Source organism: Somniosus microcephalus, unplaced genomic scaffold (assembly GCF_052327205.1).
Source record: "Somniosus microcephalus isolate GS21.2 unplaced genomic scaffold, FLI_Smic_1.0 scaffold39, whole genome shotgun sequence".
Lineage (NCBI taxonomy): Eukaryota > Metazoa > Chordata > Chondrichthyes > Squaliformes > Somniosidae > Somniosus > Somniosus microcephalus.
Window position 1 is genome coordinate 908,261 of NW_028225226.1, and position 20,922 is coordinate 929,182.

General features: G+C 45.6%; 1 non-coding gene across 1 annotated transcript; it reads right to left on the minus strand.

Moving 5' to 3' along the window:
- Positions 1-19,011: 19,011 nt before the first annotated feature.
- Positions 19,012-19,083, minus strand: trnae-cuc (transfer RNA glutamic acid (anticodon CUC)). The gene has a single exon. It is a non-coding gene; the product is annotated as a tRNA-Glu (tRNA).
- Positions 19,084-20,922: the final 1,839 nt, after the last annotated feature.

Here is a 20,922-nt window from a genome sequence, read left to right on the forward strand (position 1 = left end):
AATTAATTTCACTTTATTTCTCAGCTGATTGCGTTGAATCTGAAATTCAGCACAATGGGATTTTATGTTCACTACTGATTCTATTTTCTGTGCACGGTAGAAATAACCGGTCCTGTTAAATTTGACCAAAGCTCCCCAGATTCCTGGTGTCATCAGCAGTGACCATTTTTAAACCAGACTCCTAAAGTTCAGTGTGTATAATGAGATATGGGCAACGGTACAAATTATTGAACTATCGACTCTACCACTGTTAGCATTTCTTTCATTGTGCAAAAGAAGATTATTGGTTAATTAATGATGCTTTCCCGTGAAAGCAACATAAAGTTTATCAAAATGCTTTCGCCCAACGTGGGGTTCGAACTAACGAACATTGAAATTAAGAGTCTCACACTCTGGCAACTGAGCTCGCCGGGTCTGATCACTTTGAACGTCTTTGTCGCTGCTTGCAGCCAGGTGCCTGGTGGCTCCGCTCCAGGGGTTTAACTTGTCCTGCAAACCATGAACCAGGTTCTCCTGAATTCCAAGGTGTGTAAGAAAATCAAGCATCAAAAGCCCTTTCATTAACCACAGGGCTTCAGGCAATGTTCTGATCGCAAAGCGCTTTTAGACACAAAAATATGGCATCTTTCCAGCAATCTGAGAAGTAGAGTTCTCATCTTCAGTTTCTTCAGGTAATCCACTCCCCAGGTCATTACCTTCTTTATTCAGGGCTATGGGTAGAACCAAGTGCCAAGAGAGGACAGGTGGGCTGGCAATATCAGCAATCTTTATAAACCCAGTATATCCAGCTCTGTGCTGATAGTTTTTGGGACCGGATCCAGTTCTTCATCAATGATGACAGGTTCTGGTCTCGGAAACATCTGCTTGTCAATATCTCTTGCCGACTTCCCGGTGTTTCCCGATTCTGTCTGTCTCTCTGGCTCTGTTTATTCTATGTGTGGCCACCTGCAGGTTGACTTTGAACGAATAACTGTATTTGTGAATAGTAAAATTAAATACATGAGGGCATCAGGCGCTTCACTCCCTGACACTGGGGAAACAGTGAGACAGACTTTGGAGCAAGGGTCTGGTTATCGTGAAACAGCAAAGAAAATATTAATTACGGGATTATCCAAAAAAACGATGACCTCGACGTGATTTGAACACGCAGCCTTCGAATCTGGAGTCAGACACGGTACCGTTGCGCCACGCGCTCCACACTGCAACAAGCGATGTTTGCATATATACACGTTCATCAAACACTGTTTCATTTCTCCTGCCTTGGAGTAATGAACGGGCTTTATAATCCCCGCCCACTCGAGTCCCCCGGGTGTCAGACAGCATCAGAAGCAGCGCTCACCTGTCACTCACCGTCTCACGCCCGCTTTCACCGCCTGCTGCCGGCTGACTGCAGCAAATCCAATTACACACACCGAGCCCCCACAATCATCACATCACAGGGAAATAAACTGGGAAACTGCCCAAAATACACAACTGGTCGAGCAGCTTCTGAAAAACAATTAAACTTGCGGCTGGAAGCAATATTCATAACTGCAAACAAGGCCGTGTAAAAATATAAACTGTGTGTGTGAGCCGAGGCCCTAAGCTCTGGAATTCCCTCCCTAAACATCTCCGCCTCTCTTTCCTCCTTTAAGACGCTCCTTAAAATCTATCACTTTGACCAAGCTTTTGGTCACCTGTCCTAATATCTCCTTATGTGGCTCGGTGTCAAATTCTGTCTGATAATCGCTCCTGTGAAGCGCCTTTGGACGTTTTACTACTTTAAAGGTGCTACATAAATGCAAGTTGTTGTTGTTGTTATGTATATGTGTGTGGTGTTTATATATAAAATGGGTGTTTATAGAATGAGTACGATGCTGTGCACGTGTGTCAGTTGTAAATAGTGGTGAACGGTTATTTTTCAGACTGGAGGGAAATATACAGCGCTGTTCCCCAGGGATCGGTATTAGGACCAATGCTCTTTCTCATATACATTAATTACCTGGACTTGGATATACTGGGCATAATATCAAAGTCTGCAGATGACAGGAAACTCAGAACTATAGTAAATAATGAAATGGGCAGAGACATAGCAGATGTGTGAAGTGATCCATTTTGGTGGGATGATTGAACTGAGGCAATACAAACTAAATGATACAATTTTAAATCGGGTGCAGGAACAGAGAGAGCTGGGGGTGTAAATATCTATCTCTGAATGTGGCGGGACAAGTTAAGAAGGCTGTTAAAAAGCACACGGGATCCTTGGCTTTATTAATAGAGGCATAGAGTACAAAATCAAGGAAGTAATACTGAGCCTTTATATATCATTGGTTAGGCCTCAGCTGGAGGATTCTGGGCACAACATTTCAGGAAGAATGTGAAGGCAGAAAAGATTTACAAGCTTGTTTCAGGGGATGAGGGACTTCAGTTAGGTGTATAGATTGAGACGTTTTCGTTGTTCTCCTCAGAGTAGAGAAGATAGCGATGAGATTTGATAGATGTGTTCAAAATCAGGAGGGGTCTAGCATGGTCAAGGAAACCTCCAGCTGATTACCACATACTGCTCTCCCTCAGCTGATGAATCAGTACTCCTCCATGTTGAACATAGATACATAGAAGATAGGAGCAGGTGTAGGCCATTCGGCCTCTCGATCCTGCTCCGCCATTTAATGAGATCATGGCTGATCATCCAAATTCAGTACCCTGTCCCTGCTTTATCCCCATATCACTTGATCCCTTTAGCCTGAAGAAATATGTCCAACTCCTTCTTGAATATACTTAATGAATTGGCCTCAACTTCCCTGTGTGGCAGAGAGTTCCACAGGTTCAACGTTCTCTGGGTGAAGAAATTCCTCCTCAGCTCAGTCCTAAATGGCTTAGTCCTTATCCTTAGACTGTGACCTCTGGTTCTGGACTCCCCCGCCATCGGGAACATCCTACCTGCATCTAGTCTGTCTAGTCCTGTTAGAATTTTATAAGTTTCAATGAGATCCCCTCCCATTCTTCTAAACACCAGCAAATGTATGCCTAATCGATCCAATCTCTCCTCATACGTCATTCCTGCCATCCCAGGTATCAGTCTGGTGAATCTTCGCTGCATTCTCTACATGGCAAGAACATCCTTCCTCAGATAAGGCGACCAAAACGGCACAGAATACTCAAGGTGTGGTCTCACCAAGGCCCTGAACAACTACAGCAAGACATCCTTGCTCCTGTACTCAAATTCTCTCGCTATGAAGGCCAACATACCATTTGCCATCTTAACCACCTGCTGCACCTGCATGCTTACCTTCAGCGACTGGTGCACAAGGACACCCATGTCTCCTTGCACTTCCCCTTCTCCCAATCTATTGCCGGTCTGATAATAATCTGTCTTCCTGTTTTTGCCACCGAAGTGGACAACCTCGCATTTATCCACAATATACTGCAATTGTCATGCATCTGCACAATCACCTAACCTGTCTAAATCATACTGGAGTTTATCTGCATCCTCCACACAGCAGAGACACCCACCCAGCTTTGTGTCGTCTGCAAACCTGGAGATATTACATCTAGTTCCCTTGTCTAGATCATTTATATATATTGTGAATAGCTGGGGTCCTCGCACCGATCCCTGTGGTACCCCACTAGTCACTGCCTGCCACTCAGAAAAAGACCCGTTTATTCCAACTCTTTGCTTCCTGTCTGCCAACCAGTTATCTATCCAAGTCAGTACCTTACCCCCAATCCCAGGTGCTTTAAATTTACACGCTAATCTCTTATGTGGGACCTTATTAAAAGCCTTCTGAAAGTCCAAATACACAACATCCTCTGGTTCTCCCTTATCTATTCTACCAGTTACATCCTCAAAATATTCCACTGGATTAGTCAAGCATGATTTACCTTTGGTAAATCGATGTTGACTTTGTCACTGTTTTCCAAGTGCTCTGCTATTACATCTTTTATAATTGACTCTAGTACTTTCCCCACTACCAATGTCAGGCGTACCATTCAATAATTCCCTGTTTTCTCTCTACCACCCTTTATAAATAGTGGGGTTACATTAGCTATCCTCCAATCCATGGGAACTGTTCCAGAGTGCATAGAATTTTGGAAGATGACCAGCAATGCATCTACTATTTCTAGGGCCACTTCCTTAAGTATACTAGGATGTACATTATCAGGCCCTGGGGATTTATTGGCCTTCAATCCCATCAATTTTGCTAACACCATTTCCCTACAAATACTGATTTCAGTCAATTCCTCCCTCTCATTAGACCCTATGTTGCCCGACATCTCTGGGAGGGTAATTGTGTTCTCATTTGTGAAGCCAGAACAAAAGTATGTATTTAATTGGTCAGCCATTTCCTTGTTCCCCATTATACATTCCCCTGATTCTGACTGCAAGGGACCGATGCTTGACTTCACCAATCTTTTTCACTGCACATATCTATAGAAGCTTTTACAGTCAGTTTTTATGTTCCCTGTAAGCTTACTCTCATAATCTTTATTCCCCTATTAATTAATCCATTTTTCCTCCTTTGCTGAATCCTAAACTGCTCCTAATCCTCAGGTTTGCTGCTTTTACTGGCCAAAATATATGAACACCACTTGGAAGAAGAACTGAGTGTATAAGGGCACAAATTTACTCTGGGTGGAGGACTTCAATGTCCATCACCAAGAGTGGCTCAGCAGCACCACTACTGACCGAGCTGGCCAAGTCCTGAAGGACATAACTGCCAGTCTGGGACTGTGACAGATGGTGAGGGAAAAACCTCCTTGACCTCTTCCTCTCCAATCTACCTGTCGCAGATGCTTCTGACCATGACAGCATTGGCAGCAGTGACCACCGCAAAAACACTGTGGATACGAAGTCCCGTCTTCACTCTGAGAACACCCACCTTGGTGTTGTGTGGCACTACCACTGTGCTAAATGGTATAGGTTCAGAACAGACTAGCAGTTCAAAACTGAGCCTCCAGGAGTCGCTGTGGGCCATCAGAAGCAACGAATTGTATTCCACCACAATCTGTAATCACATGACTAGGCATATCACTCACTCTACAATTACCACCAAGCCAGGGGACCAACTCTGATTCAACAACGAGTGTAGAAGAGCATGCCAGGAGCAGCACCAGGCGTACCTGAGAATGAAGTGCCAACCTGGGGAATCTGCAAAACAGGACTTAATACCAGACGCAGCATGCAATAGACTGGGCTAAGCGATCCCACAATCAACAGATCAGATCAAAACTCTGCAGTCCTGCCACACCCAGTCGTGAATGTTGGTGGACCATTAAACAACTAATGGGAGGTGGAGGCTCCAAGAATATCCCCATCCTCAATGATGGTGAAGCCCAGCACGTGAGTGCAAAAGACAAGGCTGAAGCGTTTGCAAACAACTTCAGCCAGAAGTGCCGAGTGGATGATCCATATCGGCCTACTCCCGAGATCCGCACCATCAAAGAAACCAGTCTTCAGCCAATTCCATTCACGCCATGTGATATCAAGAAACGGCTGAGCGCACTGGATACAGCAAAGGATATGAGCCCGGACAACATCCCGGCAATAGTGCTGAAGACTTGTGCTCCAGAACTAGCCGCGCATCTGGCCAAGCTGTTCCAGTACAGCTACAACACTGGCATCTATCCCACAATGTGGAAAACTGCCCACAAAATGTAGGGCAAATCCAACCCGGCACTTTACCGCCCCTTCAGTCTATTCTCAATCATCAAAACATGAAGGAAGTAGTCATCGACAGTGCTATCAAGCAGCACTTACTCACCAATAATATTCTTACTGATGCCCAGTTTGGGTTCCGCCAGGAACACTCGGGTCCAGATCTCATTACAGCCTGGGTCCAAACATGAACAAAAGAGCTGAATTCCAATTGTGAGGTGAGACTGACTGCCCTTGACATCAAGGCAGCATTTGACCGAGTCTGACATCAAGGAGCCCGAGTAAAACTGAAGTGAATGGGAATCAGGGGGAAAACGCTCCACTGGCTGAAGTTATACCTAGCACAAAAGAAGATGGTTGTGGTGGTTGAAGGTCAATCATCACAGCCCCGGAACATTCCTGCAGGAGTTCCTCAGCGCCGTGTCCTAGGCCCAGCCATCTTCAGCTGCTTCATCAATGACCTTCTCTCCAACATAAGGTCAGATTTGTGGATGTTCCCTGATGACTGCACAGTGTTCAGCGCCATTCAGAACCCCTCAGATAATGAAGCCGTCCATGCCAGCATGCAACTCGACCTGGACGACGTTCAGGCTTGGGCTGATACGTGGCAGGTAACATACGCGCCACAGAAGTGCCAAGCAATGACTATCTCCAAGAAGCCAGAGTCTACCCTCCTCCCCTTGACATTTAATGGCATTACCATCGCCGAATCCTCCACTATCAACATCTTGGTGTCCCCATTAACCAGAAACGTAACTGGACCAGCCACATAAATACTGTGGCAACAAGAGCAGGTCAGAGGCTGGGTATTCTGTGGCGAGTGAATCACCTCCTGACTGCTCAAAGCCTTTCCACCATGTACAAGGCGCAAGTAGGGAATGTGATGGAATAATCTCCAATTGCTTGGATGAGTGCAGCTCCAACAGCACTCAAGATGCTCGACACCAGCCAGTACAAAGCAGCCCGCTTGATTGGCACCCCATCCACCACCTTAAAGATTCACTCCCACCACCACTGGTGTACCGTGGCTGCAGTGTGTACCATCTACAAGATATACTGCAGCAACTCGCAAATGCTTCTTCGGCAGCACCTCCCAAACCCGCGATCTCTTCCACCTAGAATGACAAGGGCAGCAGGCACATGAGAACACCACCACTTCCAAGTTCCCCTCCAAGTAACAAACCTTCCTAATGTAGAAGTATATCATCGATCTTTCATCGTCACTGGGTGAAAAACCTAGAACTCCCTACCGAACAGCACTGTGGGAGCACTATTACCATACGGACTGCAGCGGTTCAAGAATGCGGCTCACCACCACCTTCTCAAGGGCAACTAGGGATGGGCAATAAATGCTGGCCTTGCCAGCGACGACCAGATCCCATAAATGCTTAAAAAAGAAAGAAATGCAGTGTGCTAGGCCCAACCACCTTCAACTGCTTCATCAAAATAAGGACAGAAATGGGGATGTTCCCTGAAGACTGCACAGAAGGGAATGCAATGGATGTTGTCCACAGGGATTTTAGGAAGGTGTTTGACAAAGTACCACATAGAAGGCTGGTTAACAAAATTGATGCTCATGGAATAGGTGGTCAGTGGCAGCTTGGATAAGGAACTGGCTTAAGGACAGAAAACAGCAAGTTGTGGTAAATAGCTGTTTTTTCACACTGGAGGAGGTTCCCCAAGGGTCAGTGCTGGGGCCATTACTTTTGTGATATTTGTAAATGATCTGGATATTGGAATAAAGAGTAGAATTTCTAAATTTGTCGACGACACCAAACGTGGGTGTGTAGCAAACAGTGAGGATGATACCAATCGACTGCAGCAAGAAATAGAAAGCCTAGCAGAATGGGCAGACAAGTGGCAGATGGAATTTAATACAGAGAAGTGTGAGGTGATGTATTTTGGCAGAAGGAACAGTGAGAGGCAATATACACTTAATGGCACAGTTTTAAGTGTGTGCAGGGACAGAGGAGCCTGGGAGTTAATGTGCATAGGTCCTTGAAGGTGGCAGGACATATGGAGAGAGTGGTTAAAAAAAACATATGGGATCTTGGGCTTCATAAATAAAGGTAATGAGTACAAAGGTAGCGAAGTTATGTGGAACCTTTATAAAGCACTGGTTAGGCTACAACTGGAGTACTGCATCCAGATCTGGTCACTGCACTTTAGGAAGGATGTGAAGGCCCTTGAGAGGGAGCAGAGGAGATTTACCAGAATGTTCACGGTGATGAGGGATCTGAGCTACAAGGACAGGTTGGAGAAGCTGCATTTGTTTTCATTATAACAACAAAAACGTGTATTTATATAGCACCTTTCACGTAGTAAATCCTCCCAAGGTGCTGCACAGGAGTATTTAAAGACAAAGGCGGTTATGGGGTGATTTGATAGAGGTGTACAAGATTATGATGAGCTTGGATAGGTTAGATGGGGAAAGGCTGTTCCCACTAGTTCATGTTAATGGACTCGGGGACACAGATTTAAGGTATTGGGCAAGAGATACAGGGGGGACGTTAGGTAAACTTTTTTTATGCAGTGACTGGTGTGGACCTGGCATTCGCTGCCGACGGAACTGGTGGAAACGGAGACACTTAATGTTTTCAAGCGGAGACTGGATAGGCACTTGAGAGAAATAAACGTACTGGGGTACGGGGATAGAGTGGGGGAATGGAACTGAATGGATTGCTCCACTGAGAGCCAGGACAGAATTGATGGAACGAATGTCCTCCTTCTGTGCCGTTTTGACTCTATGACTATGAACTATAGAGTAGTGATAATGGGGGCTTCAACTACCCTAACATATCTGAGAATCAGTCTAAATATAGAAAGTTCAGAGGAGAAGTGAAAAGGAAAATAAGAGGGAAAAGACAGGGTATGAGAATAGAATGACAACGAACATAAAAGGTAATCCAAAAGTCTTCTATATGCATATATTACCAAGGTTAACGACACTAATATAGTGGCAGAGTAAGTAGTGCGGATGGGAGCAGGAAATTGCAAAGGGACATAGATTGTGTGGGTAAAATCGGAGGCATCTGATTCAAAAGATTCGGGAGAAGGAATTTAGGGACTTTAATGAGTTTGAAAGGAACATTTTTGACTTGTGCAGTTTTGTTCAGAGAAATGTTAGTGATGGGAAATTAAACCAGAATCTGGGATTCAGCATTTCACCTTCTCGCTGAACAGATCTTTCTGGAGCAGTTCTGTATCAGTTGTTGTAGGTTAACTGTTATCACGTTCGCTTAACACGTGAAAGATCCCCGCTTCGAGCCCGAGCGGGCGCATTATGCTCGAGACTATTATTTATGTGAAATTAATTGATACACAGTGTGTAAAATCAGATAGGTGATAAAACTTCATCAATGAATAAAGTTTCACAAATTATTAAAGTTTAGTTATTGAAGATTCGACTGTCCCTCAGTGTGAGCATTTCTTTCATTCTGCAAAATCAACGCTATCAGTTAATAAATGGTGATTAAAGCAATTGAACCACTAAACTACCAGAAAACACTTTGAAGAGTTTATCACAATTGCTGACATTTCTTCTCTTTTTTCTTGTGTTTTTTCAGCTCTTGGTCCTTTTCAGCTCCTGACTGCGGATATTCCTCTGATTTAAAGTGAACAAAATGCAATATCTCGCAGCCCCGGCCTCGGTTAACACCAACAGATCTAAGCCACATTTCAGACACGGAAACAAACCCATTAATTATTCGCTCTTCCCCAGCTCCAGAGCTCAGATTGTTATTGTCCACCCCAGTGACCCGGGCCAAACCTCCCCATACACCGAGCACAGGCTCAGGAAATCCCCAGGGGAGATGATAACACAGTCACTGAGCCTTCGAGAAACATTGAACAAGCACCAGGACTGAAACATTTTAAATGCAGAAGTGAGCAAGTGAGTTTTCTAGCATTGAGGAGCGGTCTAAGGCGTCTGCGTTTAGGTCGCAGTCTCTTCTGGTAGGCGTGTGTGCAAATCCCACTGCTGACATTCTGCATATTTAATTACTAAGTGCAACTCATTTCTTTTGACGCCACTGTGAAGCGCTTTGGGACATCCCTCAAAAGTGGGATTCAGCGGTTCACCTGCTCGCTGAGCATTCCCATCTCACCCGGTACTGAATGTGGAGACGTTTCCGCAGTGTGGGAGCTATCACATACACGGAATCATTTTGATGGATCTTGCTCCTCATGCATGTCCAGGGGCGAGTTTGCTCTCCTGTGAAAGGACATAAGAAAATAAGAATGAAATAATTAGGAGCAGGAGTAGGCCATATGGCTCCCGAGCCTGCTGCGCCATTCAATCAGATAATGGCTGATCATCGACCTTAACTCCACTTTCCTGCCTATCCACATATCCATTGATTCCACTACAGTCCAAAAATCTATCGATCTCTGCCTTGAATATACTCAACGAATGAGCATCAGCAGCAGTTTGGGGCAGAGATTTCCAAGGAAAGCGGCTGAAATCCATTTAAATCTAACAATGGCTGATGTCACAAGCACCGAACATTTTTAAGCAAACTTCTAAATTAGAGTGTGTAAAATCAGAAGTGATAAAAGTTCATGGCATGCAAAGCATGGAAAGTACTGTGTGAAATGGGACTTGGATAATATTAATGTCAATATTTTTCTGCCTGACATGGTGGTGGAAACAGATTCAATGTTAACTTTCAAAGGGGAAATAATTGAAAAAGAAACACTTGCAGGGCTTTGGGAAAAGAGCAGGGGAGTGGGAATAATTGGATTGCTCTTTCAAAGAGCCGGCACAGGCACTATGGGCCGAATGGCCTCCTTCTGTGCTGTCTGATTCTATGATTCTATATTAAGTTATTACAGTTTGTCTGTCACCCAGTAAACTTGTTAGCAATTCCTGTAGTGAGCAACACAATGTTGTGGGTTGATTAATGATGATTGAAACAATTATAAAGAGTTTCACTGACTTGAATCATCCCTTATTACCTTTGGTTAACAAAAATCTATCAATCGCAGATTAAAATGAACAATTGATGGAGCATTTTTGAAAGAGCTATCCAATTAGTCCCACTCCGCTGCTCTTCCCCCATCGCCCCGCTGACCCTCCTGCCAGTGGAAACTGTTTCCCCCATAATTTTGAACAACTCTATTAAATCTCCCCTGAACTGTGATTAATGCAGTTCAATGTGGGCACGTGTCAGATCATTCACTTTGGGTCTAAGGAAGATCGGTCAGTGCTTGGTCTGAAAAAACTATGTCAGAGAATATTTTTTCTGTGAAGAAAACGGTCCTGATTAATTTAACAAAAGTTTCCCCAGATCCCTGCTCTCACAAGCAATGAACATTTTAAACTATTCTCCTAAATTACAATGTGTAAAATGAGATATGGGTTAACAGTTCAGCACATGCAAAGAGCAAAATAAATGACTGAAGTTTCGACTGACACTCAGTCACCATATTATAATATTTTTCACTCTGCAAAAGAAGGCTGTCGGTTAATTAATGGCGATTAAAACATTTCTTATTTTTTCACATTAGTTGCATGTTATTTATTTACTCAAATTTCTTCGCTTTAATTGATTAAAACCTGTGATGTCAAAGTTACTTCCCTAACCGGGAATCGAACGCGGTCACACTTACGGATCAGAATAGCTTATTGAATCATATAAAGGCGCCCTCGAAAAATATCACTCTGCTAACTTAAAATCACGGCTGCAATTTGTTTCGGTGTAAAATAAGGAGATTGAAAATGACAAAAAAACGCCAGGCAGCGCCCGCGGTGAAACAGGGCTCGAACTTAGAATTAAGTTGGTGCTGCGAAGTAACCGCTGAGCTAAAGCTGACGCCGATCAAAGAGTGAAAAACCGCTCAATATAAAGGATGAGCTCACAGATACCAGGCGCAGTGCAGTCAAATGTCAAATCCCTTGTTTTTTATTCAACAGAGGAAGAAGAGACATGAGCGGGAATCAGAAGCCACAAACTTTAATTAAAGGCACAAATACTTACTGACAAATCTTTTCACTGTAAAATTCTTTCACTTTATTTCAACGCTGACTGCGTTTAATCTGAATGTCAGCACCATGGGATTTTAAATTCAGAACTGCTTCTATTTTGTGCGCATGGTAGAAATAACTGGTCCTGTTCAATTTGACCAAAGTTCCCCAGATTCCTGGTGTCATCAGCAATGATCATTTTAAACCAGACTCCTAAAGTACAGTGTGTAAAATGAGATATGGGTAACAGTACAAATTATTGAACTGTTGACTCTCCCTCAGTTAGTATTTCTTTCATTGTGACAAAGAAAATTGTCGGTTAATTCATGAGGCTTTACCGTAAAAGCAACAAAGAAAAAGTTTAACAAAAACCTTCAACCAACGTGGGCACGAACCCAGGAGCTTGCTACCGACTGAGCAAGCATGGCCTGATCACTTTGACTATCAATTATCACTGATCGACAGTGGCACAATAATTAGTGTGGATGGGAACAGGGAATTGCAAAGGGACATTGATTGAGTGGAAAAACTGGAGGCATCTGATTCAGAGGATTCGGGGGCGACGCGGAAATTCGAGAGTTTAATGACTTTGAAAGGAACATTCTTGACTTGTGCAGTTTCGGCCAGAGAAATGTTACTGAAAGGTAATGAATCCAGAATCTGGGATCCAGCATTTCACCTTCTCGCTGAACAGTTCTTTCTGGACATTTAGCTAAACAGAGGTTTCCATATTGTAGTGGTTATCACGTTCACCTCACAAGTGCAAACTCCCCGATTCAATCCCGGGCGCAAGCATTATGTTCGATAAATGGTCCCCGGTTCAAAACTGGAAAGAAACCTTCCCCATTTCAATTGAATAAATATGAAATTGGAAAAATTCATATTGTAATTAAATATCAATAAAATAAACTATCTTATAGAGCCCGTATATTATCTGAGCCCACACCATTCTTCACAGTCTCAAATTTAGCACAGATACCGACAGTGTCCCTCCCTCACTCCCGTTTCCTGCCCTGATGGTGCAGAAAGCCCCTCTCAAAGCTGCACATTCGACTGGTTTCAGTGGATCCACAGGAGATCTTAATATAATCCTGCAGAGTCGCCTCTGCTAATAATGATAGGTCATTACCATATTTCACACACCACCGCAACTCCGACCAGTTCAGTCTAAGTCCCCTTTTTAACAGTCTTAATTACTGCCAAATAACCTCTCTGGCACTGAAAATATATTTTATAAGTGTGGAATCTCATTCCTTCAGATATAAATTGTTGTTGAATATTTTTTATATAATAAAAATGTTTTTACATTTTTCTATTTTTCTTCTCTCTCTCTAAATCCAACCTTTATTTCGCTCTATTTATTTCGCTTTCTGTGCCTGATTTGACATTGAATTCACTGTTCTAACAGATCCTGGTTCAGACTGCGCTGCTCATTAACGAATCTTCAATCAATTATTTATGAGGTAGGGCGGCACAGTGAGTTTGTTAATCGACCAGTATTCCAGAGGAATAGTGGAATGGTGGGGAGAAAATTGTCCAGTGCTTGCTGGTGGAGAGGTTTGCCTGGAGGGGGCAGCGATGAATCGCCATTGCAGTGCTGGTCCCGCCACAAACTGTTCCTCAGCCGCAGACTTCATGATGATCTGGAGACCTGAGCTCACAATCCCACCACGGCAGATGGTGGAAGGATTAAAATCGGGGATGTGCAAGAACCCAGAATTGGAGGAGTGCAGAGATCACAGAGGGTGTAGGGCTGGAGAAGGTTACAGAGATAGGGGGAGGCGAGTCCATGGAGGGATTTGAAAACAAGGACGAGAATTTGAAAACTGAACTGTCGCCTGAAGGGAGCCAATGTAGGCGAGTGAGACCCGGGGTGATGGGTGAACGGGACATGGTGCGAGTTAGGATACGGGCAGCAGAGGATTGGATGAGCTGAAGTTTATGGAGGGAGGGTGATGGGAGGCCTTCCAGGAGTACATTAGAATCGTCAAGTCTGGAGGTGACAAAGGCAAGGATGAGGGTTTCAGCAGCAGATCAGCTGAGGCAGAGTCGGGTGATGATACGGAGGTGGAAGTAGACCATCTTGGGCAGAAGCTCATCTCGGGGACAAATACCAAGGTTGCAAGCTGTCTGGTTCAGTCTCAGTGGCCAGGGATTGGGATGAAGTCGGTGGCTCGGGAACGGAGTATGTGTCGGGGACCAGCACTGCAATGGCGATACATCACTGCCCTCTCAAGGCTACTTGCAAACCCCGTCCAGCAGCAATATTGGAAGAACTGGACAATTTTAACTCCACCATTCCATTTTGGCCCGGCCTTTTCTCATCCACACCTTCAGCGTCTACACTTTGCCACTTCTGAGCAGCCAATCACACAGTTGCGATCAAAATTTGTTTTATTTGTCCCCAGCTGGGACAAGAAGAAACCTGGTTCCACCGAGACTCAGATCGCTGGATTCAAAGTCCAGAATGCTCCCCATTGCAGCATGAAACCCTTATACAGCATTTTTGAGGCCATATCGCTTTTTTCCAACTCGCCTACCATTCACAGCTGCTGAGTATTTCCAGCGAATTCTGTTTTTATTTCAAACTTCCAGCATCCGCAGCATTTTGTCCTGTGTTAGAAAAACAAACGGGATCCTGGGCTTTACAGACAGAGGCATAGAGGGCAAAAGGAAGGAAGTTATACCAAACCTTTGGAATATTGTGTGTAATTCGGGCACTGCGCTTTAGGACGGATGCGAGATTCAGTTCCGTGGAGTAGTGGAGAAGAAGAGGTTGTTCTCCTCAGAGCAGAGAAGATAAGGGGAGATTTTGTCAACGTGTTCAACATCATGAAGAGTTTTAATAAAGTAAGTAAGGAGAACATTTTCCAGCGGCAGAAGTGTTGCTCACCAGAAAACACATATTAAAGTGATTGGATAAAGTATCAGTAATAAGGTTCTCTCGGGCTTTTGTTGGCCGATTTACTGGTAAAGCTGGGAATTGAGGGGAAACTGGTTCATGGTTTGTAACACAAGCAGTGCGCGGGGTCAGACCGGCCCGGCTAGCTCAGTCGGTAGAGCCTGAGACTCTTAATCTCAGGGGCGGTTTGTGTTTCAAATTATTGGGCTGGTTTCACCCGGTGATCCCCAGCTCTAAATCCCCCGGCACCTCTCGGTCAATGACTCTTTCAAAAAATGTGATTCAACAACATTATCAGGAAATCTGAAGTGTTTATAAACACCGGAAGTGGACACACCAGGGAAGACCTCACAGTCTTGGACATAGTGAAATACACTGAAGTGTTTATAAAAAGTTACAGAACACAACACGTGTGTAAAATTCCCCGTTGTTTTGTCGGCCCTGATGGGTTGTGAAGGGAGAGACGGGCCGAAGTCCCACTGAGCCGCACTGACCCCGAGCCAAGGTGAAATTAAAGTCAGTTCAATCTTTAGCAGCGAGCGGCTGAAGAGAGACAAGATTCCGGAATCAAGGAGAGATTTTCTTATTTTGTTGAACCGCATTTATATGAAACACTCATTGACCGAGCTGGGAATCGCCTTTAAAATCAGCCCAAAAATTTTAAGCGCAAACTCCCCGCCGTGGGGATGAAGTATCCGACACTCCACCGACTGGGCTAGCCGGACTGGTCTGTCGCAAGGACCCTGCCTGTGCTCCAGTTTCCTCTCAATTCCCCGGTTTATCAGTAAATCCGCCAGCAAAAGCCCGATGGAACCTTATTACTGATTCATTGTCCAATTACTTGAATAGAAAGCGAGCGGAGGAGAAGGATTGAGAGTTTTTAGTGTGGGACAGAAGTGATGTTGTTTGACGGAGAAGCGACACAATCTCAATCAGTGCAGAGAGAGGTGAGTCAGCGGGACACCTTCTCCCTTAACACATCCTTCTGACTCGCGGCTGACAAACTGAGCAGAGCTTTCGGGACTGTAGCAATTATCCCGCTCGACTTACACCCGAAATGCCCCCGGTTCCGCTCCAGGGCGGGATGAATGATTTTGGAACTTGCTCCAGGTGAACCTCCAGGGGCGAGTTTCTTCCCCTGTGTAAAAGCGGCGACAATTGTCGGTCCCTGTTAAACTGGACAACGGCTGCACCAGATTCCCGGTGTGATAAACACTGAACATTTTTAACCAACTCCTCAAATACCGTCTGTAAAATGAGAACTGGTGAAAATTCATCACAAGCAAAAGACAAAACACTTATGAAAGTTTTGCCTGTCACTCGGTGACCATGTTAGGATTTCCTTCAGTCTGAAACAGAAAGTTGATTCGTCAATTAGAAGAATTGTTCACCTTTTTAAAGAGTTTATTGAGCTTTGTCAAATTCAGATAATAAAGTGTATTAATGCAAAAGTTAATCCCGGACCTGCGTTTGCAGATCGCAGTTCTCTTCTGTGATGTTCTTGGCCCAACCAATGGCAGAGTTTCCGTAGTGTAGTGGTTATCACATTCGCATAACACGGGAAAATTCCCCGGTTTGTAACCGGAAGGAAACATTTTGAAAACGTTCCCCATTAAAATTGAATTAATATATAAAAAAGGAACAACTGATCTTGTGGTTAAATTTCAATAAAATGAAAAATCTCGCAGAACCCGTATATTTTCTCTGTACAATGCTGCACAGACTCACACTCAGCACAGATGCCGACAGTGTCCCGCCCTCACTCCCGTTTCCTGCCCTGACGGTGCAGAAAGCCCCTCTCAAAGCTGCACATTCGGCTGGTTTCAGTGGATCCATGGGAGCTCGTTAAAGGATCCTGCAGCGTTGCCTTGGATAATAACAATAGATCGTCACCATATTTCACCCACCGCAGCAACCCCGTCCATTTCAGTCTAAGTCCACTTTTTAAATATATCACGCCAGGCAAACTGTGTCTACAAAATGACATTTCAGGTGAGAACACAAAAGACATGTTCGCGCAACCACAGCACCAAGTGCGGGTAGGCATCTACCTGAAAGGCAGTGAGGTGAACTATTAGCACAAGCTCCAGATGTATATGTTTCCATGTCTAAAATGCACGCACCGAACAATGCAGCTCCTGGGAAAACTGCAAATCCACGCAGGGCTGCCCTGCATCATTTGAAACAACAGTCAGACACAAGATACTGCCAGTTTCCAATGTCTTCTCCTTGTGCTCCTATCACTTCTTTCCCTCCAGCTTCCTCTGCTCCTCCAGCCTGCAGGTGAATTCGATGCTTGATGGAAACGCAGCGGTTTCAGGACACAAACCCTTCCCTTTCCCTCCGAGAGGATGACACACTGTAGGTTGCTCCGTAACCGCAATAGCTCAGTGGGGAGGAGCGACTTGAAGATTTATAAAAGTACAAAAGCAAAATACTGCGGATGCTGGAAATTGGAAATAAAAACAGAAATACTGGAAATACTCAGCAGGTCAGGCAGCATCTGTAGAGAGAGAAACAGAGTTAACGTCAGACGAACGGTCATCGACCTGAAACGTTAACTCTGTTTTTCTCTCCACAGATTTAATAATGGTCCCGGATTCAATCCCGGGATTCGACAGTTTTCAATTCATTCGAGTTACTTTCCGCTGCCATTCTCGAACTGAACGATTTAATCAGGAGTTATTTTCTGGCACTGAAGGATTAGCGATTGAATAGACAGACTTATTTATGGGAATGGGAATTATTTATAACGTTTTAGATTGATCGATTTCCTCCTGTGTTTTTCTCTGGATGTTGTCTCTCTCGGTGCTGGGCGAACAATTCATTGATTCATTTGTCCTGAACTGAAGCCTTTTGCCCATCTCGCGGGGTCAGAGCCGCTCTGTCTGTCTCTTACCTGCTTGTGACCATTATCGGGAACATGCCGCCTGTTCCACTTTCAACAGCAAACCCAGAAAGACAAATAAACAGAAAGATGTGTCTCTCAGCCCCGGTGGCAAAGGTGCAATGGATGTTAATCCAATTAAATCCCCCGGGAGATTCTGTGTGCATTGGCGTCCTTATAACGTTTGTATTTTAAATGTGCGGGAAAAGCGTAAAATTATAAAAATGTTCCGATGGCCCGTACGGGGATCGAACGCGCTAACTTGGCGTTATTAGCACCACGCTCTCACCAACTGAGCTAACCGGCCACAATGCTCTGCTGGGGCAGGCTCGAACCCAGGCTGGGAGATTGTCTTTCAAGCTCACACTGGGTGACCGAGTTACGGCACAAACATTGAACACACCACATCGCTTAAACATTGTTAACTGTTCCTTTATACAACTGGGCAGTGTGTTAATCGAAAGTAACAGAAAGACAGCTCTATGGTCGAACAAACCTCATCTAAAATTTATTATCGCACCACAGCCCCTCCCTCAAACACTGTCCCAGTATAAAAGCAGACGGCGGGACCCCGACTGGATTCGAACCTGCAGCGGACGGTTGGAGCCGGACCCAGCATGTCCGATGTGGTTTCACTCCGATTCGTTTGGGAAACGCGGCAGCAGGAGCGTAAAATCTCTCCTGATTCGCTCCTCTCGCAGTGAAGGAGACAGAAAGTAACTAAAATCTGCCGAAACCCGGGATCGAACCAGGGACCTTTAGTCTAACGCTCTCCCAACTGAGCTATTTCGGCTTCACATCAAATCCCTATTCTGTCGTTCTTTTGGAGGATTTTCTAACCCCGGGTTGAATTGCCCCTCTCGCTCATTCCTCACTTCGGGCAATGTGACCCGACCAGATCTCGGAGCTCAGGTTGTGTTAAAGTAAAGCTGGAGTGTTGATAAAGATACAAAGCTGACACAGCACGGTGGACCTCACCGTGTTGGACACAGCGTGAAATGCAATGTTCAAATAAAGTTACAGAGCACAACACATGTGTAAAATTCCCTGTTCTTTTCTCCACATTGATGGGTTGTGAAGGGAGAGACGGGCCGAAGTCTCACTGAGCCGCACTGATCACGAGCCAAATCAAGTTCAATCTTCAGCTGCAGGTATGGTGCTGAGCCCGACACAGAAGTGAAAATGCCTGTGGTTCTTAGTTCCTCACACAGTGGGCTACTGAGCAATACAGGAAGGGCTAATGACCATCTTAATGCTCAAGTTATCACGGGCCACGGACTCTCTGATTCCAGTCTTGCACACGTTGCTAAGTTTCAAATATTGCATTTTTCACACTGGCAATGAATTGATTGATAGCCGTGCCTGTGATAAGGTAAGTTTGTTAGGGAGATGCAGTGGGCAAGAAGATACACGGAAGACTGATAAAAACCGTGACTGCCCTGACACTGTGAGCTGCAGTTAAATGTTGGCAACATTTAAAGTCAGCCAGTGTAAAAGTTGACAGAAATCAATTCCTGCTGACTTTGAAACCGGTGTATTTGGTATCGCTGCATGAAGAGTGATATTCAGCAGTGGTGTGGAAAGTTGTGTGGTGGCAATTCAAACAGACCGAAAACGCACTGTTCCCTGACCGGGAATCGAACCCGGGCCACGGCGGTGAGAGCGCCGAATCCTAACCACTAGACCACCAGGGAAGCTGCAGCCAACCTCCTGCCAGCAACACAGTTTTTCCTGCCTGCTCCTTTGCAATTCAGATCATTTCGCGCCAGGCAAACTGTTCGGACAAAATTATATTTTTTACTTATGAACACAACAGACGTGTTCGCGAAAGCACGGCACCAAGTGCAGCTAGGCATCCACTTGAAATCGATTTCCTCCTGTGTTTTTCTCTGGATGTTGTCTCTCTCGGGGCCGGCGAACATTTCATTGATGCATTTGTCCTGAACTGAAGCCTTTTGCCCATCTCGCGGGGTCAGAGCCGCTCTGCCTGTCTATTACCTGCCTGTGACCCTTATCGGGAACAGGCCGCCTGTTCAACTTTCAACAGCAAACCCAGAAAGACAAATGAACAGAAAGATGTGTCTCTCAGCCCCCGTGGCAAAGGTGCAATGGATGTTAATCCAAATAAATCCCCCGTGAGATTCTGTGTACATTGGCTTCCTTATAAAGTTTGTATTTTATATTTTCGCAAAAACCGTAAAATTAGGCTGATGGCCCATCCGCTGATCGAACCCGCGCCCTTGGCGTTATTCGCCCCCCGTGCTCAGTGTTCAGACGCTCAGCAGAGTCGGCAGCATGAAGTTGGCAAACTGCCTGCAGTCCTCCGAACGGGCCTGGGTTGCGAGCCCATCTCGATCCCCGCACCCATTCTCGGGGAAAGGAATCTCTCGGCCTAGCTCCTATTGATAAACTCACGGTCTGCTGGAGCACAGAGCTCTCAGCCTTTACTCACTGATCTTCACACGATGTGATTGTGTTTTGTAAATCTCTCACTCGCTCTCCTCGCGGTCAAACACAAAGTTTACCGGCTGTGTTTTCCAGCAGCCAGTAAGTTGATTTGAAAAGGCCATTGTGACAGGGTTTGGGCTCTGAGCCCAGTCACAGGTCGGGTTGTGATGCCTTGTGGCTCAAGCGGTCACCTGACCTGCCAGCTGATGACCTCACTGCTGATGATGACCTCATAATTAACCCCGTCATACAGCTGTGGGCTGATGTTTAAATTGATGTAAAATTATTTCCCTGAAAGCCAATCAAATCTAATCGACATAAACTAGTAGATGTTATGAATTTGTGCTCCCAGTGGGAATTCCTGCAGAGTCTGCTGGCGTTCATCTCCCCAATTCCCCACAGGAAGCTCTGTGCTCAGAGTCTACTCATTACATCGACATTACACAGTATTATTACACGGCCACATCTAAAACTGGACACATTAATAGGGAGACAACAGTGTGAATCGTAGGGTGGGAGAGAGAGGGAGAGTGAGAGCGAGAGAGAAAGAGAGAGAGGGAGCGAGAGAGAGAGAGGGGGGAGCGAGAGAGAGAGAGAGAGGGGGGAGGGAGAGAGAGAGCGGGGAGGGAGAGAGAGACACAGGGAGGGAAAGGAGGGAAGGAAAGAGAGCAGGGAGAGAGGGAGAGAGGGGGGGAGGGAGAGAGGGGGGAGGGAGAGAGGGAGGGAGGGAGGAGGGGGGAGGAGGGGAGAGATGAGATGGGGATAGTGTGAGAGGGGGGAGAAAGAGGGGAGGGAGAGAGGGGGGAGGGAGAGAGGGGGGAGGGAGAGAGAGGGGGGAGGGAGAGAGGGGGGAGGTAGAGAGAGGGGAGGGGAGGGAGAGAGAGGGGAGGGAGAGAGGGGGAGGGAGAGAGGGGGGAGGGAGGGGGAGAGAGGGGAGAGAGGGGGGAGGGAGAGAGAGGGGGGAGGGGAGGGAGAGAGGGGGGAGGGAGAGAGAGTGGGAGAGGGGAGAGATGAGATGGGGATAGTGTGAGAGGAGGGAGAGGGGAGAGAGAGGGGAGGGAGGGAAAGAGAGGGGGGGAGAGAGG